The sequence below is a fragment of the Dipodomys spectabilis genome, unplaced genomic scaffold, assembly GCF_019054845.1.
Source record: "Dipodomys spectabilis isolate Male_0828 unplaced genomic scaffold, ASM1905484v1 ptg000094l, whole genome shotgun sequence".
NCBI lineage: Eukaryota > Metazoa > Chordata > Mammalia > Rodentia > Heteromyidae > Dipodomys > Dipodomys spectabilis.
In genome coordinates, this window is record NW_024870771.1 from 12,380,051 (window position 1) to 12,404,825 (window position 24,775).

General features: G+C 37.6%; 1 non-coding gene across 1 annotated transcript; it reads left to right on the plus strand.

Annotated features, from left to right (window-relative positions):
- Positions 1-17,482: 17,482 nt before the first annotated feature.
- LOC122112480 lies at positions 17,483-17,587 on the plus strand. The gene has a single exon (XR_006148211.1). It is a non-coding gene; the product is annotated as a U6 spliceosomal RNA (small nuclear RNA).
- The last annotated feature ends 7,188 nt before the right edge of the window (positions 17,588-24,775 follow it).

Genomic DNA, 24,775 nt, shown 5'->3' on the forward strand with positions numbered 1-24,775 from the left:
TATTTGTGAACATACTGTACAGAGGGGTTACAATTACATGGGCAGGATAATGCGTACATTTCTTACCAAACATTGCAGCCTCCTCCTTTGTTTACCCTTCACCTCCCTTCCCAGCCTCCCCCCTCCCCCCCAATCCCAATCCTTCTCCCCCCCTTCCCCTCCCTTCTCCCCCCCCCCCCTCCCCGCCACACAGACATTGTACAAGTTGTCATGTCCAAAGTGCTCTACCTCTTGAGCCACAACTCCTGAGTTTTTTGGTAATTAATTGTAGATAAGAGTCCCTTAGACTTTCCTGCCCAGACTGGCTTTGAACTGCAATCCTTAAATTTCAGCCTCCGTAGTATCTTAAGTTTACAGACGAGAGCTCCAGTACCCTGGCTGCTTCTTCTTTCCTTTCCTCCTCCCTTTTATCCTCCCCCTCCTCCTCCTCCCCCTCCTCCTCCTCCCCCTCCTCCCCCTCCCCCTCCTCCCCCTCCTCCCCCTCCTCCTCCTCCTCCCCCTCCTCCTCCTCCTCCTCCTCCTCCCTTTTCTCCTTCTCTTTCTCCTTCTCTTTCTCCTTCTCTTCCTCCCTCATCTTCTCTTTCTTCTGGTAATGGGATATGAAAAAAGAAAAAAAATGTGACATTAGGAAAGAAGAAGTAAGGTGAAGGGCAACTGATGACCTGGAAATTTGCAGTATCTAGTAGAAAATGACAAAAAAAAATTAAGTAAAAAAGAGGCAGAAGGAACAAATTCTGATTCTGATATATATATATGTGAAATTTTACTCATCCATTAGAATGATATTGTACCATTTGTAAAGAAATGGAAAGACCTGAAAAAATCCCATGGTTTCCCTTATTTGCAATTACTAGTATATGTCTGAGACAAGCAGAAATGGTCAGATAAGTTGATGTTAGGAGAAATGAACCCCAAGATAAATATTCAATTTTTTTTCCTTCTTGCAATTGTTTCTAACATTTTTATAAGATGATTTCTTTGTTGCTTTATATGTCCCTCCCCCATGGTATAACCCCTGCTTTCACTGTATTTGATGTTGCTATAATTTGTGGAGGGGAAGGGAAAAAACAAATTGTCTAGCTTGGGATACAGGTGGACCCATTGCAACAATGAGATGTACAAGACGTTATGTCCAAAAAATGAACTTTACAACTTTGGGGGTGGGGAGACAGGAGTAGGGGGATTGAGGGGATGAGGGCAGGGGGAGGAAGAGTTGGGAAGGGGAAACAAAGGAGGAGGCAACAATGCTTGATAAGAAATGTACTCATTACCTTGTCCATGTAATTGTAACCCCTCTGTAAGGTATTTTCACAATTAAAAAAAAAAAAGAAAAAAAAGAGTAATATGTTAGGCCTGGAGAGACAAAGGATCCACATTTTTTCCTGTATGTGAAAGCTAGATTTAGCTTATAAGCTCCTAAGTAAATAGGTTGAGTGTTATGCAAGTGTACTCAAATTTATTAACTGAAATCTGTAGATTCAAGAGAAATATCAAATACTGAAATTCTTTAGAAAGCCAAAATCAGGAAAATAGAAGACCAGAAACTGAATACTAAAAAGAAGTAGGGTGAGATCAAGTGGACAGAATAGATGAATGAAGAGGAAAAGTGGGGGGAAACACAGATAAGAATCCAACGTTTATCCTGTCAAATTAAGAATAGTGAAAGAACGGGTTGGTAGGGGAGGAATGGGTGAGAATGTTGAACGGGGTGATCAAGATACTTTGTATTCATAAACTACTTTGTTAAATAGCAACTCCTTTGTATAACCACTTAAAGATAATAATAATAACGATAAACAGTATAAAAACCACATAGTAAAGAAAAATAAAGTTATTTTGGGGGGAAGAGGTAAAGGAAGCACAAAAATGGTGGGCAACAGGTGAACCAATTCAGTTGTGAAACCCATTAGACACTATGTTGAAATGAGCTATTCAACTTTGTGCAGAAGGAAGCTGGGGCGGGGGGAGGGGGGACTGGGAGAGAATGGGGGAGAGTTGACACTGTTCAAAAGGAAATCTACTCATTACCTGAATCATGTCACCGTAACCCCTCTGTACATCATCTTCACAATAAGATTTATTTTATTTCATTTTATTTTTGTCAGTCGTGGGGTCTGAACTCTGGGCCTGGGCACTGTCCCTCAGCTCTTCAGCTCAAGGCTAGCACTCTACCACTTGAGCCACAGCGCCATGTCAGGCTTTTTCTGCTTATGTGGTGCTGAGGAATTGAACCCAGGTCCTCAGGCATGCAAGGCAAGCACTCTACCACTGAGCCACCTTCCCAACCCTAGAGTTAAAAATTTGTAAAGTGGTTTTTATCTTAAAAGTTGTACTTTGAATGAATTTGTGGCATTCTATGTAACAGGTTGGATGTGCAGCAGTAAATTCAAAGACGTTTTAAAAGATTTACAAGTTTCAATAATGAAGCCTGGCACTGGTTGCCCAGGCCTGTGCTAACTACACAGAAGGGTAACATCTGAGGTGTGTAAACAAAGTCAGGTAGGGCAGGAAAGTCCAGGATATTCTTATCTCTGATCAAATGCCAAAAATCCAGAAGAGGTGGTTTAAAACACTGCTGCCTTGAGGAAAAAAAAAAAAAAAGCTAAGCGACAATGTCCAGGCCCTGAGTTCAAGCCCTAATCCCAACGTCAAAAAAATAAAATAAGTTTCAATACTGAAGATATCTCCGACCTTAAAATTTAAAAATAAATACTGAAATATATGCATTTAACACATGTATATATATATTTATATATTATGTATAGTTTAATTATATGATAAAATATTGTAACATATTTAACTTACTTGTTTTGCTTATATTCGTCTATTGGGGAAAAATGCTATTTCTGATCTATTTCTTTGCAAAAACAAGAGCAAGAAAACCTACATTCCAATCCAAATTAAGTCTTCATCTATTAAAAACTTCCTGCATTCTCAAGTCTTCTTCAAGATTAATATTTTAACCAACTTCCCCGAATCTAGTAAGTCACAATTTAGCTTAAAACTACTATAACTAATTATAATAACTTTTCTTACAGGAATATACAGGTTCTAAATATGTATGAGGTCATTTCCTTTCAAGAATCATAACTCAGACTGGTGTCTAAGCTCTTCATGGAGATTACCTTTCATTTGTAAATACTTGTGGGAATCAGCTGAACTTGTCCAGTTCTCTTCAGAATCAGTGGCTATTTTGTATTAGTTCATCTCTAGATTGAACAGGATTTACAACCTGAGGAAATTAAAATTAGCTTAATATAGTAATGCAGAATAACAAAATCTATAGCTTCATTTTAAAGTTAAAATCATAGGGAATGCCATGTTCTAGACTGGTGACCTGCCAGCAAATATATAATCCTGTCTAGGGAAGCTTTGCCATGATATTTTCCTAAGGTCATAGCCCAGTGAAATTTTATTGGACTTATTTAACTAATTATTCTAGACATTGTTTCTTTGATGGAAAAGTTATTTCCAAAGGGGATCCTGGGACAGAAATAATGAGGCCAGTGACTAGAAGTGATCACCTTCCATAATTATGAAATACCTAGAGAGGAGATAGTTTCTAGAGATGAAAAGTTCTAATTTTGACCTGTAATTCAAAGTGTGTACTTTCTTTCATTGAAATACCAGAATCAATAATACAATTAATAGCCCAAAGTCAAGAAAGTATTTTAAAGCAAACATGTTTACTCCCTGTGGTTTATATGGGTTTATTGTTTGCCCAAGAATGTATTTTAGATTTGTTAAAGGACTGTAAGGGCTTGAAAATTCTTTGGAAAAGTCATGCTCACTTCCATGCCTTTATTGGAAGAGAAGGAAGGAGCATGTAAAAGCAATATTTATTTTTTTGCAGCAATTTCAAGAGAGCACTTCTATTATTATTATTATTATTATTATTATTATTATTATTTTAAATCTGGGAAAAGAAGGGATACAGGACTCACTCAACAGACCTTGAATCTAGCCTTGATATGACTGTGAGCAAGCTTGTTTTCATTTTGTGTCTCCTGAAAAGTATTGGTGGTAATACTTCATTTTCCTCCAGAAAATATGGGTTTTTAATATTTCCTAACTAGATTGTATTTTTGTTATGCTGATTTATGGACTAGCTATACAGCAGGTACTTTCTGATAATATGCATATAGCCCCAAACACCTCCCTACCACAGAAGTGTTAAAATTGATTTTCCATTGAACATTCTCTTTGTAGATATACATACTGATGTTTATCTCTGAACATGAGTGTCTGGGTGAAAGAGAGCTTAATATAAAGAGAGAGACAGAGAGGGTTAGGGCAAGGAAGTTTGCTTGGTGAAGAATATGACCTCTTCTGCTTGTCCTAGACATATGCTAGTTATTGCAGATAAGGGAAACCATGGGACCTATGTTTCTTTGAGTCTGGCTTACTTCACTTATTATAATTTTATCTAAGTCTTTCCATTTCCTAACAATTGGGGCAATATCATTCTTTCTGATGGAGGCATAGAATTCCATTATATAGATATATATCACATTTTCTTGAGGGGCATTTGGGTTGGTTCTGTATCTTAGCTATGGTGAATAATACTGCAATAAACATAGTTGTGCTGTAGTTTGAGTATGGGCTTGTTTGTGATCATTTGGTAAAATGCAATAAAGTGGGATTGCTGGTTCATAGGGTAGCTCTATGTGGAGTCTTTTGAGTAAACTCCATACTGCTTTCCAAAGTGGTTGAACAAGTTTACACTCCCACCAACAATGGCCACATCCCCTCCAGCATCTGTTGTTATTAGAGTTCTTGATTATAGCCATTCTAACTGGGGTGAGGTGGTATCTCAATGTTGTTTTGATTTGCATTTCTTTTATGCCTAGGGAGATTGAGCATTTCTTCATGTGTCTATTGGCCATCCTTCTTTCCTCTTCAGAGAAGTTTCTCTTTAAGTCGTTAGCCCACTTATTAATCTGGAGGTTGTTTCTTTGAGGATTTGTTGTTGGGGGTTTAATTTTTTGAGTTCTAAGTATATTTTAGATTGATACCCAAGCATATGACCATATAAATTGATGTTAAACAAAATGAACTCCAAGATAAGGACACAAGAGGTTTTATCTGTGGAGGAGGGACATAAAAAGAAACATAGAAATCATCTTATAAATATGATGGAAACAATTGCATGAAAGGAAAAAATTTGAATACATATCTTGAGGTTCATTCTCCTAACCTAACATCAACTTCTCGGAACTTTTCTGCTTGACTCAGACATATACTAGTTATTGCAGATAAGGGAAACCCCATGGGACCTATGTTTCTTTGGGCCTGCCTTACTTCACTTAATAGAATTTTTTCCAAGTCTTTCCATTTCCTAACAAATAGGGAAATGTCAATTTTTCTGATGGAGGCATAGAATTCCATTGTGTATATATACCACATTTTCTTGATCCATTCATCTTCTGGGGGCATCTGGGTTGGTTCCATATCTTGGCTATAGCAAATAATGCTGCAATAAACATAGTCGTGCTGGTAGCTTTAGAGTGGTCGTGTTGGTGATCATTTGGGTAAATGCCCAAAAGTGGGATTGCTGGGTCATAGGGGAGCTCTATGTGGAGTCTTTTGAGGAACCTCCATGCTGCTTTCCAAAGTGGTTGAACAAGTTTACACTCCCACCAACAATGGCCACATCCCCTCCAGCATCTGTTGTTATTAGAGTTCTTGATTATAGCCATTCTAAGTGAGGTGAGGTGGTATCTCAATGTTGTTTTGATTTGCATTTCTTTTATGCCTAGGGAGATTGAGCATTTCTTCATGTGTCTATTGGCCATTCTTCTTTCCTCTTCAGAGAAGTTTCTCTTTAAGTCTTTAGCCCACTTATTAATCCAGAGGTTGTTTCTTTGAGGATTTGTTGTTGGGGGATTTAGTTTTTTGAGTTCCAGGTATAATTTAGATATGAGACCCTTGTCCGTTGTATGGCTAGTGAAGATCTTCTCCCAATCCGTGGGCTTTCTATTGATCTTGCGAGCTATGTCCTTTGCCATGCAGAAGCTCTGCAATTTCATGCAATACCATTTGTCCAACCTTTCTTTAGTTTCTTGCGTTTCTGGGTCTCTATTAAGAAAATTTCGGCTTGTGCGAAGGAGACCTAGGGTTTCTCCTATTCCATCCTGTACTGTTTTCATAGTGTCTGCTTTGACTCTGAGGTCTTTGATCCATTTGGAGTTGACTCTGATGCAGGGTGATATATAAGGATCTAACTATAGTTTTCTACAAGTGATTAATCAATTTTGCCAGCACCATTTACTGAAGAGGCTGTCTTTCTTCCATTCTCTTTTTTTAGCTCCCTTATTGAAGATTAGATGGATATAGGTCTTTAGATTCATTTCTGGGTTTTCAAGTCTATTCCATTGGTCCTGGGGTCTGTTCTTGTGCCAGTACCAAGCTGTTTTGATTTCTAATGCTTTATAGTAGAGTGTCCCTCCCCCACAGTATAACCCATACTTTCACTGTTTTTGATGTTGGTATAATTTGTGGACTGAAAGGGAAAAAACAAATTGTTTGAATAGGGATACAGGTGGACCCATTGCAACAAAGAGATGTACAAGTCGTTATGTCGAAAAACGAACTTAATAACTTTGGTAGAGGTTGGGGGGAGGATTGGGTAGGAAAGGGGAGGAGTATGGGAAGGGATGGGAAGGGGAAACAAAGAGGAGACAACAATGCTTGATAAGAAATGTACTCATTATCTTGCCCATGTAATTGTAACCCCTCTGTACGGTATTCTCACAATTAAAAAAAAATTGATAGGCCTGGAAAAAATTATGTGAGGTGAAGTCAAGTCCAGAGAGTCAAAGGATAAATGTTTATCTCATCCATGGAAGTTAGTACTAATTTACATGTAAACATATGTGGTTATATGCTAGTGTACATACATGTATGAACTGAAGCATGGTATTTGCAGGGAAGAATTCAAACAGTTCAGTTCCTCAGGAAAAGTAATTCTATATCCAACAAAATGAATACCACAAAACTGGTACTTGAAAGGAGTGGGGGTTTGGAGGTCAGGGGTAGAGGAGGGCGTAGACAAATGAAAAGAGGAAGGTGGGGTAGAATGCTGTCATATATTCCACACCTATCCTACTAAACGAGGAAAATTGAGTGGAGGGGTTGTGAGTGATGGGGGAGAATGATGAAAGGAGTAACATTTGTCAAGATGCACTGTGAGTCCTTGACAAGAAATGTGCTCATGGCCTTACTCATGTAACTAACTCCTCTGTGCAGCGTCTTTACAATAAAATAAAAACTTTTAAAAAGAAAAAAAGAGGTTTTATCTTTGTTGCTGTTCTTTTTAATGTACTTACAGTATTATATGTGATTTTTTTTTGTTTCTTTGTATGTTCCTCCCCCATGGTACAACCCCTGTTGTCACTGTGTTTGATTCTGGTGTCCTGCATCTTGGATATACATTTTTCTAATTTGGAGAGGGGAAGGGAAATAACAAAATGTTGAAATAAGGATATCGGATGAACCATTTGTAACAATGAGATGTACAAGACAGCATTTTGAAAATGAATGTTACAACTTTGCAGGCAGTGGGGGGTGGGAGAGCGGAGGGAGGAGTCAGGAGATGGGGAGGGAAGGGATGGTAGGGGAAAAACAAAAGAGGGTGTAACAATGCTTGATAGGAAATGGACTCATTACCTTGCTCATGTAACTGTAACCCCTCTGTACAGTATCTTTACAATAAAAAATATATATGAAAATGATATACCACCTTGCCAAATCTAAAGTAAAAACCAAACATAAAATGTTAGCAACATCTTTCAGGTTTGACTGTCAGATAGTATGATGAAAATCGGTGGTAAAAAATTAAAAGTCCTGGGTGCCTGTGGATCATACCTGTAACTCTAGTTACGCAAGAGACTGATATGTGAGGATCACACTTTGAAGCTAGCCTGGAGAAGGAAAGCCCCTGAGACTCTTCTAGAAAATGTAAGGGGCACTGTGGGTCAAAGTTATAGAACACTAGATTGAGCAACAGTATTCAGGCCCTGAGTTCAAGTCCCACCCTGATTAAAAAAAGAAGGAAAAAAAGGAAAGGAAAAAAAAACAAAAGAAAAAGCCATGGACTTTCCTTTTCTGATTCTTTCTTCCTCTCATCTCTCTCTCTCTCTCTCTTTTTTTTTTTGGTGCCAAATGGAGATCATCAGATCACAGGATTACAGGTATGAGCCACTGGCAGTGAGCCATGTTAACTCTTTATCCTGCTGAGCCTTGCCATGATCCAGATGGATGTCCTGTTTCTACCCACTAAAGTGACACCTTGGCATTTGATCCTTATGACATTAGAATAAATTTTGCCCTAAGCTTCAATTGCAGTCACTTTAAATGATTAAATTATAGTGTAAAAGGACATAGTGGGAGCACCTTCTACTTTCAAATTAATAATTGATGAAAGACTGACCCACATCATAACCTCTAGCTCCATGAATCTCAACTGAATAGGAAAGCTCCCAGGAATTCAGGAAAACGCACTGTGACAGTTCAGTTCTTCCTAAATGCAACCTCTCCTCACACTCTCCATTCTTGGGGATCCTGTTCCTCATGGTTATGTGGGCTTCTGGCAATGCCTCTGGGATGGAGAGACTATGAATATGGATAGCAACAGGATGTTGCTAGGTGCTTACAATCTCCAAAGCTGCAGTAAAAGATCAGGTGGAGATGAGGATCAGTGCAAATGTGTCATATTCTGCTGGGAAGACTGAAGGGTGGAAAACTTTTGATACATCTTATTATTATAAGAGTTTTTTTTATTCTAATGCTTTTCATACTTTTGCTGAATTGCTACTGTAGTTTTCTTTTTCATCTGTGCTACAAATCAATCTAGACTCTTTTTAAACCTTTAAGAAGATATTAATACTGACCTGACTGAATTTCTCTTAATATAAATTCTAACATTCTATGAAACATTTATGAAACAGTGCAAGGTTTCAGAAAGAACAGAGGGCTCCATGACTTACAGTGAAGCACATTCTGATAAGTGGAGTATCCTAAAGTGAAAATTCCTTAAATAACTTCACATAACAAATACCATAGCATAATCTACGTAGAACCAGAACACTTACATTGGTCTCATTGAGTAAAACCATCACACGCAAAACCTATTTTATAAGGATCAGTTGTTTATCACATGTAACTTACTGAGTACTATACTAGATGTGAAAAACAGGAAAGTTATACAAGCAGATTTTCACACCATCATAAAAACGAAAGAGTACTAAAGGTATCACTGTAAACCAATGACAATCAGGGATCAGTGAATGAGAGACGTTTCTCCATTACTGTCTCTAGGGTTGCCATTGCCAGTAACAAATATATCTGTGAATTTTTCTTCTTTTATGATACCAAAACATAATCAAGAACCCCAAGGAAAGGTCTTGGTCAATCAGTGCCTGCTCATGTCCATAAAACATCAGAGAATCTCTTCATTGTGAGCCACTTGCCATCCAATATTTTCCTCTCTCTAAGTCTGAGATGTTTTCAGGACAGCATTACAGAAAGCAAAGTAGAAAGCCTTGTCAGGAATATGCTTTGAAGAAGTGCAAATCTTCACGGTGAATTATTTCAGTTTCTTGAGAAGGTGATAGGAGAACAGTTGCAGAGCAGCTGTGAAGTTAATGGCATCCGCTCTTTTGCATATACCATGAGCAGGGTGTACCTTGCATAAATTGGCTTTTTATATCAGATGTCAGAAACTCATCCAGTTTCACTCAGTATTTCATCTCTATCAGAAATCACATGTCATTGGAAAATTCATAAATTTGTGTCCTACTACATAGAACAGAATGGTGTCCTATTTTCCTCATTTCTTTATTTAGAAGCAATTGTCTTGGCTCTGTCAGTATGAAGCAGTGACCAGAACAATGGGTCTGCCGAGTGGTGACATGAGGATTTATCTACATTGCCTTTGGTTCTCAATGCTCCTTAGCACAGTGATTCCCAAGCAGTGATCTCTATATACTGTGACCGTTTATGAGACTCATATGAATATCGTGTTAAAATGGAGACTGCCATCTAGATTGTCAATGTTAGAATCTCTTGTTTAGTAGATATTGGTTGGGTCTAATAATTCCCAAGCAAGCCTCATACTGCTTTATCCATGTACATGCTTGGAAAGTCACTGTCCTAGGAGATTTCTTACTCATTGTCATATTCTAGGACCAAAAGACACATTCCATGGTGCATTTTGGATGAGTTTCTTTCCTATCTCTCACAAATAACTTTAGTATTACCTGTGCTTTAAAATTTTTGTTCAGAATATGGAAAGAAAGGTAGGAAATCTTTTCAGTAGCATTGTATATTAACCATTTTAGACTTTGTACTTCAGAGAAGGCAAATATTCAACTTATTTATTTCAGTACAAAACAATCAGTGGCAATATTTAAAGCAACAGGGAAGGAGGTTATGTTCCAGTTCAAATTTATTTAGACGCTGGCATCAGAGTCACATATAAATCTTTGCATTATGAATCATTATTCTTCTTTTGCTTTTGTTCAGTCATGTGAGAATTAGTTGAAACTTTTAATCCCCAAAGATATTTAAAGTTAGGAATAAGAATCAGTTACACTCATAGACTATTTTTTCACTCTTAGGATAAGGACTTACACTCAATGCATCAAATGGCCTATACTCAGAGCATCAAATGGCCAAAATGATGCATTCATATAACACTAATGAAAATGAAGAATCCCTTCATCTTCCACAGATGAAGCGTGTTATATGAGAATCACCTGGGATGATCATTATAAATACATCTTTGCATCATCCCTCAATGTATATTATGATTTATTAGACCTGGGAGGAGCCAGAACATCTGTTGTACAAATAAACACATAAGAAAAAGCCTAAAAGCAACCATGATTTCATCACCTATTGGGTTTGGGGGATTTCTAACCTTGAAATATCCCACCAATGATGACTGAATAGATTCCTAATGAATATTAGACGTTAGAGAAATGAATCTTCCTTCACAGATGTCAATTATGAATAAATTTGTGAGTGCATGCCATATTTGTAAGAAAAGTTAGATTACATCCATTATTATAGTCATAACAACCCCTCTATGATCATCTCTTTAGCCTAATAGCTTTAAAAAACGTGATTTAAAAAATCATTACATCTCTTTAGACATATTTCAATGTAAGTTAAAAATCTCCCGAGTTATATCTTCTTAGTTCTTTTGCTGCATGGTGAAGAAACATAATGTATATTTAGTCAGACTTTTGTAGGAACTGTTCATTATGGATATTGTAGAACATAAAGACAGAAAGAAAATAAAAGTAGATTTGTTTACTGTTTACCTAGTCTGGGAAATAAGAGTTCAGCCGATGGAGCTGATTAAGCAAGTAACTGTTCACATCTCAGTGGAATTAAACTTAATCTGTCTATTGACTTTTAATCTCCAATTAAAATAGATTTTGAGTAAAGCTGTGTATTCAACATCTGTGACATTTGTAGCAAATCCTCATAGACAGGAGTTAATCTGATCCCATATTTTGAGACACTGCTTGCAGCTGGAAGGACAGCTCTGCAGATTCATATTCTTCAGACTATCACAGATAGGTATATATATAGAGAGACATGGGGCCTGAAGATGTGTATCCTTGAGAGGATGCACTAATTAAGCATGGCAAAGTAATACCAATCTAATATCAGCATTAAAGTTACAAGTCTGATTAAATTTGAATGGCTTGTTTTGTGCAGGAAGAAAAGAACACTTTGAATGAGTGTCAATGAATCTACAGTTTACGATGCCTACAATGGTGTCACTAATGCTAGAACTCTTGATAAATGTGAGTTCGAAATGAAAGCACTCTTGTGCCCCATGTTGGGGACAAAGTTTCATATTTTCAAGCTAGATGCCAGTGGCTCATGCCTACAAACCTACGTAATTAGGATCTGAGCTTTGAGGATGGCAATTTGAAGCCAGCCAGGGCAGGAAAAATCTGCCAAACTCTTATCTCAAATTAACCAGCAAAAAACTGAAAGTGGAGGTGGGTCTCAAGTGGTATAATGTCAGCCTTGGGTGAAAAAGATAAGGGAATGTGCACTTGCCTAATTTCAAGCCCTAGTACCCTCCAGTTAATAGATAGCACCCATGTTCCTAGTTAACACCTAGTATCAGTACAAAAGAATATAAATATATATACATATATATATATTTTTTTACCTCCCGTATGGAAGTCTCAAATTCACCAAAAAGATAGGCTAGCTGTGGCAGTTCTTAATCATGGAAAGAGAAATGTTGTCGTGGCTACTTGATAGCCCTAGATAGGCACTGGTCTTTATTGTGATTTGCTTGTTTGTTTTTTTTTCATATAAAAATGGTGATAACCCATCTGTTTCTTCTATCGAGATGTTAACTGTGAACAAAATAAGAATTAATTATTTTTAAAATTAGCATAATATTAAGTCTTCCTCAGCCAAACATATGTATTTTGTCAATTTTCGAGCTGCAGTTCTAGGTGCAGGATTTGAAATGAAGCTCCCTGACTGAGGAGGGAGAGAAAGGCTGAGATCCAAATTATGCACACAACCTTCAAGGCTGCCCGTGCCAGGCAAATCATAGTTCGTTGTTAATATCGGGAGCATTGTTGTTAATATCGGGAGCATTGATGCAGCCCCACAGATCAAGAGCATGTCAGAAAGCTTCAAACACATAGCTAGAGGTAAAGATGTTGAAGAAAGAGGAAAAAGTACAATGAACTCTTATGTATTAGTATCATGAAAGACATCCATGGCCCTCTGCTCACTCTTCTCCCTTTTCTAACCAAGTATGGTAGCCTCCAAGTATGGTCACCCATAAGTGGCAGTTTTGCTCTGTCATTTGTGATGGAAATCATTAATCACTTCTCCAAATGTATCTAACAAAGCACCCTTATGTCTTGTCTTCTTGTTCTTATTATTGTTAGAAGTAAACTGTTTTCATTTTATTTTTACTTTGTGACTTTGGGTCAATTAAGCTTTAAAATTTGACAGCAAAGAGAATGAAGTATCACTAGATCAAAACCTTTGTATTCATTAACCAATTTCATAGTTTGTCACATCTTTCTGCTTATGTACATGCCTGACATAATTTCATTTGACTAAATTAATCTAAGATTTTCTTTCAATACTAAGAGGATCATATGCTCTCAAAACTTCATTTGCATTTTAAGGAAGTGATTTTGTTGTTCTTCATTGAAAAAGAATATTTGACTTTCTTTTGACTTCAGAATCAGCTACATCAGGAATTAAATCTTCACCTTGCTTATTGTCTTCTGTATATTGGACACATTGGATCTTTTCTTTGGGTCCCACTTTACTTACCTCTAAGATTGAAATAAAAATGTAACTATAAATCTGTGGCTTAAAAATAAGTTTCTAATATTTTAAAGCACTAAACAACCTTGGCCTAGAGAAAAATATTCAAATAATAGTTGGATAGAGAAATATTCAAACTAAGAATATTCAAAATATTTTTAGTTTAAAAGAGTAAAAGATGGGAGGCATGGCTCAGTTGGTAGAGTACCAGCATTTGAGTGAAAGTGTCCGTAACCAAATTTGATTTTGAGACTCAGGAGGGGAAAATGTAGGCTAAGTAGCCAGATGTAGTTGTTTATACCACTAATCTCAGCTATTTGGGACACAAAAATAGGAAGTTTTCAGTCAAAAGTAAGCCTATGCAAACACTTTGAAATCCAACCTGGATAACAAACTAAATATTAAAGATTGGAGGCATTGCTCAAGTGGTTGTGCACTTGTCTAGCAAAGATAAGACCCTGCCCTAAGTTCATTCTGCAGTGAAACAGAAAAACTCAAAGTAAATGAGGCTCAGTTTCTGCTTTTTAAGGCCAATATCAAAACCAAAAAGTAGCGATTTGGGTTTTCTGTAATTGCCAAAAAGGATGTCAGATTCAGGAACACACTGCTCTATCATGCGTCTGGGCAGGTTTTCTGGAGCCTGAAAGTCAATAGCAGTTTCTTTCATTGCCCCTTGAAGTGGGAATTTTAATACTTGGTGATTTCTACCTATCAAATGTTGAGTTTAGTCATATCTCTTCCAACAAAACTTTCTTGTTATCTGTCTATGGTTGCAACTCTCCTTTTTTTGTCATCCACATTGCATCATAGATCATCAAGGACCAGAAGAAGCTATAACTATACCTTCAGAATGCTTCCTGAAGTAACTGGGAATGGAAAAAGGTACATACATATTCAACATTTACATGTGCAGAAGAGCCATGCCAAATATAAACCTCGAAATGAACCCCAAGATATGTATTCAAATGTTTTTTTTTTCTTTCATGCGGTTGTTTCTAACACATTTACAAGATTATTTCTTTGTTGCTTTGTATGTCCTGTGGTATAACCCCTGCTTTCACTGTATTTGATGTCGGTATAATTTGTGGAGGGGATGGGGAAAAACAAATTGTTTAAATAGGGATACAAGTGGACCCATTGCAACAATGAGATGTACAAGTCATTATGTTGAAAACAAACTTTACAACTTGGGTGGCGGGGCTGGGTGGGGGGAGGATGGGAAGGGATGGGAAGGGGAAACAAAGGAGGAGGCAACAATGCTTGATAAGAAATGTACTCATTATCTTGCCCATGTTATTGTAACGCCTCTATACGGTATTTTCACAATTTTTTTTTAAGTACAAGGGGCCAGGCGCCGGTGTCTCACACCTGTAATCCTAGCTACTCATGAGGCTGAGATCTAAGGATCATAGTTCAAAGCCAGCCCTGGCAGGAAGGTCTGTGAGACTCTTATCTCCAATCAACCACTAGGACACCGGAAGTGGCACTGTGGCTCAAGCGGTTGAGTGCTCTCCTTGAGGTGAAGAGCTGAGGGATAGCGCCCAAGCCCAGAGTTCAAGCCCTATGACAGACAAAAAAAAATCAAAATCAAAAGTCGAATGGCTGAAGCCTAATATTCCCTTTAGGAAGGACGTATTATGGGAAGCAGAGATTGTAGCCAACTTTGAAGAAAATGAAGAAGCCTAGAGAACTAATAACGGGGTTATTATTAACAGAGATAGGGTTCACCCAGCTCTGCAAAGAGTGATAACAAGCAATAGGAAGGCCAGAGTAGAACTTCACTGAGAACAAAGGGTGCTTGGCAGATCATGCCTTCTAGACAACCTCTCAGAGATGCCTTAAGAAGAAAGTCTGCCTGGGCATCATAACAACTCTTAGCTTCTTGTTGAGTAATTAAAATTTTCTGGTTATTTGATGAGATCACTAAAACAACTTCAATCCTTTAGTCCGACTGTGGGGCCTGAACTCTGGGCCTGGGCGCTGTCCCTCAGCTCTTCAGCTCAAGGCTAGCGCTCTACCACTTGAGCCACAGCGCCACTTCTGGTTTTTTTCTTTTTGCTTATGTGGTGCTAAGGAATCGAACCCAGGGCCTCATGCATGCAAGGCAAGTGCTCTACCACTGAGCCACCTTCCCAGCCCCAACTTCAATCCTTTAAAACAACTTCATTCTGAAGAACTTTAGGAAAAGCCTTTCCTTGTACTTTAGGCAAGAAAAAAAAAGTCACAAATTGTTAAGGTATCTGGGGTGGGTAGGAGGCTGAGGAGGCCAGAGTCACTTCACTTCTGAGACCATCTCTCTAGGTAAGCTTGTGAAACAAAAAACACATTTTGGAGTATCATGTTCAGAGCCACAATTATGACTACAGTATTTATCAGTAGTCCCAAGCATTGGTTAGCTCAGCATATGACCTGGATTTTATTATAAATACAGATAAATATTGTTATAGAACATGAGATAATTTCAGGTCTGCAACCAGTGAGATTGCTTCACATCTCATAAATTTTTTGTGCCAACTCCAGAGATTTGGGGAGAGAGGTACCTGAAAACTATGTCCATAAAATTCAGTTTTGCATAATGACTATGCACCCATATACTGCGGGTCCATTATGTGGGTATTCATTTAATATTAAGTCTCTCCTCATTAGCTTAATAGAGAAAGACCAGATTTTCATTTTTTCCCCACACCACCCTTCACTTACAAGATTCTGTTATAATGAGCCCTGCATTTCCTAGATGGTTGTAGTATGTAACTAGAGTTGAGGACTACCCAATAGTCAACATATTGATTTATTTATTAAGAACAGTGTTTGTAGGAAATTGTGTTGATTTGGCCTGGGTTAAAAAGAACAATCAATTACCTCAATAATGTCATGAACTAGATGCTGGTAGCTTACACTTACATAGCTAATCAGAAGGCTGGATTCTGAGGATCAAGGTTCAAAGCTAGCCCGGGAAGACAAAGCTGAGACTCTGACCTCCAATTAACCAGCCAATAGCCCAAATTGGAGGTGTCTCCAGTGGTAAAGGGTCATCTTTGAGGAGAAAATCTAAGTAAGAGCATGAGACTCTGGGTTCAAGCCCCAGTACAAACAATAAAATAGATATCATGAAGGCTAATATAATCTAAAGGAAAGGTATATGTGAAATATTCCATATTAGAAAACATGGAATGTCAGCAAGGGCTACTGGTTATGTAGAGTACTTGCTTCTCCCTTTACCCAGCTTTCACACAGATATTCACAGAATGATTAGCTCATTGTTTCTTCTCTATTCCTTCCATCACCACCACAAAGAAGGATCGCCTATAAAAGTTAAAGATAGGTACAAGTCTGAAAACATGTCTTTTTGGCTTGTCATGTTTTTTGAATTCCCATAAAGCCAGTCTATTTAACTTGCTCAACTAAAGAATGTTGAGAGAAGTCCAAGTACCACCTTCTAAGGGTAAAGTGATCTTGAGCCAGTACAGTAAGTCATTTGGGCCTGGCATCTCTCTAGGGCAGGATGGAGGGAAGGAAGACTCATTGAAGATTCAGTCTATATAGTCAAGTTCACTACAATACAAAATAACACAAAATGCCGCAGGGCTTTAAGTCAACAGATGAAAATATATTTTTGTATGCTTTCCATAAGGTATTAGACACTTTACCAAAGAAATAATGTCTTTTAATAGAATAACTATTATAAATATTGAAGCTAAGATTCATACTCAGCATAAAATATTTCATAAAAAGATTCAGATTCGATTCTGAAAACTATAATAGAAAAACAAAAATATGTATAATTTGGAGAACATATTGTGTTTATATACTAAAAACCCTCTACCTTCTTAACTTGTCTACTGTGCTCAAATTTTTTCTATAGATTTAATACAAGCAACATCTTAGAAGGTTAATTGTAGATAAATGACATGATTCCAAAATTTGAAAACACACGCATTGGAATTGGATTTTTTATTTTTTATTTTTATTTTTTTTAATTTTCATTTATTTTTTATTGTAAAAATACTGTACAGAAGGGTTACAATTACATGGGCAAGATAATGAGTACATTTCTTATCAAGCATTGTTGCCTCCTCCTTTGTTTCCCCTTCCCATTCCTTCCCATCTCCCTCTCTCCCCCCCAAAAAATGTTTGTTTTTTGACCTAATGTCTTCTACATCTCATTGTTGCAATGGGAGAATTGGATTTTTTATAGAGAAGATTAGCATGGCCCCTGAGCAAGAATTGGATGAAAATTCATGAAGCTTCCTGTATTTGACAGATAGATAGATAGATAGATAGATAGATAGATAGATAGATGAGTTGATAATAGGGGAACAGATACATAGACGTAGATATATAAAGACAGTTATAAATGGATAATATATACAGAAAAGCAAAACAAATAGAATAACAAAAATTTGCATATGTATAAATTTTAAATAATTACAATACCCAATTTTAACCTTTACTATAAAAGTATAGCAAACAAAAAATTCTAGTATTTGCAAAGAAATAGAGGTATAGGCTAATAAAACAAAAAAATCAAGAAACATCTCATAAAAATATAGGTAACAGTTTCAAAAAAGACACAAAGACAGCCCAATGGATGTATAGATTCTTTTTTAAAAAATCATACTGGAGTACTTGGAGGTCCATATACTAAAAGCCTGGATACACATGGGTGCTCAAGTCTGGGTACCTCAAGCCTGCTGATAGAGCCAGGACAGTGAGGTTATCCCATCTTTGTCATATTCTGCTGGCCCATCAACATGCCAGCCTACCTCACAAGGCTGTGTGAATGGCAGAGAAGCACAGAATCCTACTATCAGAGTTTTCACCATCACAGAGCTCACAGATCCCATTCCTGGACATACACCAGAGCAGAGTTCAGAGTTTATAACAGTACCAGGTGCTGGTGTCTCATCCTGCACTCCTAGTTACTCAGGAGCCTGAGAGCTGGCATGCAATTGAAAGCCAGCTGGGATAGAAAAGTCCAGAAAAACACTTACCGCCAATGAACCAACAAAAATTGGAAATATGGCTCATATAGTAGAGCATCAGCTGTGAGCAAGAAGAACAAGAGCAGGAGATCCTTAGTTTAACATCCAGTATTAGCAGAACAAGCAAACAAACATTTTCACATATAATCAATAACTTAGGCCTCAGGCTTGATGACACAAAGTTTCGATCACAACTATTGAGCCACAGTCAGAAATAATACAAAAGACAATTAGCAGAACAAACAAACAAACATTTTCACGTATAATCAATAACTTAGGCCTCAGGCTTTGATGACACAAAGTTTCTATCACAACTACTGAGCCACAGTCAGAAATAATACAAAAGGCAATGGCTACTTCCCAATAAAATTCATTTATAAAATCAGGCAGTGGTCGGCATATCTTGGCTGGATTATGTGTAAACAGGATAAATAAAAATGTATATTCCTAGCCAGGCCCTGGTGGCTCATACCTGTAATCCTAGCTACTCAGGAGGCTGAGATCTGAGGATCATAGTTCAAGGTCAGCCCTGGTAGGAAAGTCCATGAGACTCTTATATCCACTAATCCACTAGAAAACCAGAGGTGGTGCTGTGGCTCAAGTGGTTGAGCACTGGCCTTGAGCTGAAGAGTGCAGGGAAAGCGCCCAGGCCCACAGTTCAAGCCCCATGACTGACAGAAAAAAAAAAAGTATATTCCTGCACGTGTCTGTGTATAAAAAACAGAAGCTCCTCATTTATAGCACCACCTATCCATAGTCTGAGAAAAGATTCAGAATCTTTTTTGTGTGTGTGTGCCCATTCTGGTGCTTGAACACAGGGACTGGGCACTATCCCTGAGCTTCTTTCTCTCAGGCTAGCTTGCACTCACCACTTCAGCCTCAGCTCCACTTCAGGCTTCTTGGCAATTAATTCACCATTAAGAGTCTCACAGACTTTCCTGCCCAGATTTGCTTCAAACAGCATTCCTTAGATCTCATGTCTCTGAGTAGCTAGGATTATAGGCGTGAGTCCCCGCTGCCTGGCCAGAATCTAAATTTGTAGTAAAGATTTTACCAAATGAATATCACTTTGAAACCATGGTAAAGTGAAATTATAAGTTAAATCATTGTAACTCAGAGACTATCTGAAAACACCCTAATACAGATATTCGGTGAAGTGCATTTATAGAGTAGAATGTTGTGTAGCCACAAAAAGGGTCATGCTCCTGTTACACAGAACCACCTTAATGGATCTGAAAAAACACCTGCAATGGCATTTTACTAAGAGAAAGAAGTCAGGCTCAAAAGTTATGTGTTACATGGTGATATTATTTGTGATTCTCTGAATCTTCAGTTGTTGTTGTTGTGTTGCCAGGGGTCATGCTGGGAAACAGAGAGGTCTGTGACTGATGAAGAATGCACAAGGCTTTTGAGGTGCCATTACTGTTCTCTATCCTCACACCACAAAAGTGATCTATTTGACTTTGCTCCTTTTAACTTAAAAATAAAATTTCACTATGTCATCATCTTTTTACTTTTAAATAAGCTTTTAAAGGAGATTCAATGAAGAAGTTTAGGGCTAAGAATGTCTTAATTTTTATTAGGAGGAATGAGAAAGGGGACGTGCTAGGTATTAAAGTATAAGCTTCATTCCCATTAGTTATTCTAGTAGTTTGTCTTCATGCTACTTCCCCATGGGGCATTTGACCAATATTTTTCCTCTGATTTAAAACATCATCATATGTAAAATAGTCAAGTTAATAGAAACAGAGAAGAGAACGATAACTCCCAAAGAGCAGGGGATTAAGAAATAAAAATTTGTTGTTTAATTGGTACTACATAATATTAATTAGTTGTAGATACTGTCATATAACAGTACATAAAGTTAGTTAACAAGGGCTGGGAAGGTGGCTCAGTGGTAGAGTGCTTGCCTTGCATACATGAGGCCCTGGGTTCGATTCCTCAGCACCATGTAAGCAGAAAAAGCCAGTGCTGTGGCTCAAGTGGTAGAATGCTAGCCTTGAGCTGGAGAGCTGAGGGATAGCGCCCAGGCCCAGAGTTTAAGCCCCATGACCAGCAAAAAAAAAGTTAGTTAACAGTATCATGAACTTATAATATCAAGAAGAAGATGTCTGTCCTATTAGTGTTACAACAAAACACAACCTGCAGTGACCTAAGAGAGCTTGAGAAAGTAATAGATACTGCTTTGAATGTGGCAGTGCTTTCTGGGCCCATACATGTGTCTGTCTTATTAAAATATATGCTTTAGTAGTATACAGTGGATTGGATAATACTTAGATCTCAAAAAGGCTGTTTGGAAAAACAAACTGACTGACTTGCATGGATTAGCTTGGGAGATCTCTACCTCTGTAAAACCATGACTCACAGCAGCTACTTCTTTGTGACAATCAAGCTCCAACTGGCTTCTGATATCCAGTCTCTGAATGGAAATAGTTAAATTATCTACCATCAGAGGATGTATTTATTAAGAAAAGCCTAATATTCAAATATTTTAAAAACATTAGTGAAAAAATTATAATAATGTTCTTCTTTTAACATGTTCTGACTGTTTTGATTCAGGATCTTCCAGGCTGTAACAGAACCAAATGTAAGTAATAATAATTGTCCATTTTAAAAATATTTAATACTGTTTTTGTGCATAGAATAATACAAAACTGCTGAACTGCTGAATACATCCTCATCTGTACTTTTTCCTCTTTCAGCACTTAGAAAACTTTAACTACCTTCCCTGTTCAATGGTGATAGATTTTAATGACAAGCAAATTTTGCCAAACATGGTAGTATAATCCTATAATTCTAGCCACTCACAAGGAAGAAATAAGGAGGACTGTATTTCCAGATAAATCCAGGATTTAAGAAAAGTTAGCGATGTGCATCTATAATCCTAGCTGAAGAAACATGTTGGTAAGAGATTGTCCATCCAAGGCTGCCCAGGGCCCGGGGGTGGGGTGGGGTGGGAGTGAGTAAGGGGGAGGGAGGAGAGTGTAAACTTGTATCTTCAACGAAGACTGTGGGCATAGTTTAAAAGGTGAAATGCCTGTCTACTAACACAAGGTCCTGAATTCAAACTCTAGTACTGCAAACAAAACAACAGTAGCAACAACAAAAATTACAAAATCAAGATGCAACTTGACAGATATCCAGTTCTCAGAATGTATAAAACATAGTATTTAATGTATTGTATTTTTCTCAAAACTTACAACGTCATGGAACCCATTGGGTGTAATTTTGTTTCTTTTTGACTAAGAGGTTCAACTGCACCGAGATCTCTAATCTTTCTTGTCAATAGTCTCAAAGAAGTGAGTCTACCACCTTTCTTTCCAGCCAGTCACAACACCATAACCAGTTGGATCAATTTGAGAGAAATAAATGGTGCATTTTCATGAATTTAATAATCTGAAGGTTTTGGAATGATTGATGTATATTAACGAGTCCACATCAAAGACATCGAAGTATCAAGAACCTGAAACAAAAATAAGTGGCTGGCAGGGAAGGGGTTCAAGTGGTTGACTCCAGATATGTTCTTGAGCTGGATTGTGAGTTATGAGAAAGAAAGAAAGACAAAAAACAAAGATAGCAAGAGAGAGTATAAACATTGTCCCATTATAAAACCATAATACATTTACAAAGATTACTTCCATCCCCACTATTGAAATACAACAATCTTCAATCAATTCAATGTACTTTTTTTTTATAAGAGCATATTCAACAAGCTCCAACATCTCATGCCAGATGGTATTCCTCAAGGAGATGAGAAAAGAGATTTCTAATGGTAGCCTGACTAAATACAGGTAATTTCCACCATCATTGTATATGTCTTTTTCTCTTCACCTAGGAGTTGAATACAATAATGACATTACAAAATTAATGTCAGTCTTAATTCTCAGATCTTAAGAGGCTTATTCACCACAAAATCACATTTATCTACAGATGATTATCTTTTTTTTCCTGGAAATAGCCTCAAGAATGAGCTGCTGTAATTAAAATAAACATGCATAAATTCATGTAAGTTTTTCAACTATGAAAGTCATCAATTTGCATGTATTACAAAGCTTACTATATCATTATAGTAACTGGATCATAAGGAGAATATTAAGATGTGAGTTTCCTTCAAAATTGGTGTCTGAGCTATTAAGAATTTTTTATTTTCAAGGTGATGTACAGAGGGGTTATAGTTATATAATTAAGATAATAAATACATTTCTTGTCAAACTTGTTACCACTTCCCTCATTTTGCTCCCACTTTCCCTCTCCCCAAACCCCCCAAGTTGTACAGATCATTTCCAACATATTGTGAATATGTCTGTTGCATTGGTTCCCTCTTGTCCTTTGTTTCACCATTCTGTTGCTCCTCTTCCCTTCCCTAATTCAGATAAACATTACCAGGGTACCAAATTCAAATACAGTGACAACAGGGGATATACCATAGGGGATATACCATAGCTCACCTTCAGAGCTAAAAGACAGAGAAGAGGGAGAGGTCCAACCATCACCTATGCCTGTAAGCTACTATCTGCATTCTCCCCTGCATGAATGCATAGAGCATCAGTCAAGAGATGGCAAGATCTCCTTCCCAGATATGCTGCTACTTTCCTGCCATAGACCAAAGAAGGAAGCTTTGTTTTTCATTTTAATTTTGATTTTTAATGTTTGTACTGGTACTGGGAACTGAACTCTAGGCCTGGGGGCTGATCCTTAGCTATTTTACTTAAGGGTCTCCCGGTTAGACCACACCACCAAAGGCTTTGGTGCAGATTGTCAGCTCTTGGTCCTGCAAAGGAGAGTGAGGGATATGCTGAATGATCTCTGCTGCTCTTGCCTGCTGCTCTTGTTGCTTAGTGATGGTTGAAACCATCCCCTGACACCTCTGAGTCTCTCAGTAGGGGAAGTGCGACATGCAAAGACACAAGAAATTTATCCAAATTATAATTTCTAAATACTGAGTTTCCATTTGTGTCAAGAGATATGACAGTCAAACTGTACTTTACTCTTAATGAGAACTACATAAATAGTTTCCACATCAGGCTTTTAAGTATAGACTTTGCTTGTCTAATTATAGAGTCCCTTTAGATAAAGAGAGAGGAAACTGAATTTCAGAGTTGAGAATAACTAAGAAAACAAAAGGGAACCCATAACAAATAAAAGAAAATCTTCTTGGATCAGTAGCCAGAAAATCAGGTAGAAGAAGGGATGGTGGTGTTTATATTTGGGGATATAAACATGAGATGATCAGCCTGTCACCTGCAGAGGGAGAAAGCAAGTGTGAAATGAGATGTCCAATTTGGATAGCTCATTAAAGAGAAGGAGGGAAAGGAAGGCTGGGAGCCTGGCTGTCTCCGGACATGAGTTGCTCAGATATTAGAAAATTATACAAGCAAGTTGTTCTAGTTTGTGGTCATGAGATCCCAGGAGCAATGCAGGAAATTGAAGCTTTCAGCTATGTCTACATAATATCTTCATATTGGAACGCACGTTCACCATGATCCTGGGATGTTGGGGTGGGTGAAGGTGGGTCTGGATTATGATATATTATTTTACTTCAACCAAAGGAGGCCAGCCTGGTGCCACAACCACTTAATGAGACACCTGCATTTGTTAATGGTAAACTAAATATTTCATATTATGAGAAATAATTTACCCACAATAAAATGAATTAAGTGTTCTCTTCCCCAGTTCTGATCTGTTTGCTTCATTTCAAAAGACAAGCTCATCTTATATATTCAACACAACCATTAGGAACTTTCCAAGTAAGTACTTACGTATGTATGCTTATCTTTTATTATTTTCCTATATTATTTATTAGAATCAAATTCTCCTCATTCATTTTTATGACTGCATGGTACCTACATTTAAATTTAACGAACTACATTTTCTCTTTTTTAACACTTAAAGTACTGCCAGGTATATGTTTCTTAAATATTTGCTTAACTTTCCACTATGAGCCACATCAGACTCAATCTTAAAAATAACCTTGCACCTGCCAGTGGTTCACACCTGTAATCCTAGCTACTCAGGAGGCTAACATTGGAGGATCATAGTTTGAAGCCAGCCTGGGCAGAAAAGTCCCCATGAGATTCTTATTTCCAATAAACCACTCAAAATTGAAAATGGTGCAGTGGCTCAAGTACTTTCCTTGAACACAAAGAGACTCAGGGGCAGTGCCCAACCCCCAAGTTCAAGCCCCACAACCAAAAACAAACAAACAAACAAACAACCTGGCACCTCGAAGCATGGCTGCAGTATTAGAGCTCCAGCCTAGTAAGCAAACTGAGAAAAAAATGAGGACTTGTGTTCAAACCTCAGTACCACAAAAGTGAATATAATTTTAATCTCTGTGTGAATATCTTGCCATATTTAATCATGTCCTTGATGTGTACCTTTTCATTGGTGTATTTTGCCCTTGGAATGAAAGAGGGAATCAACAAAATATACTAAGTACTTCCGTCCTTCTTACTTCTTGATGT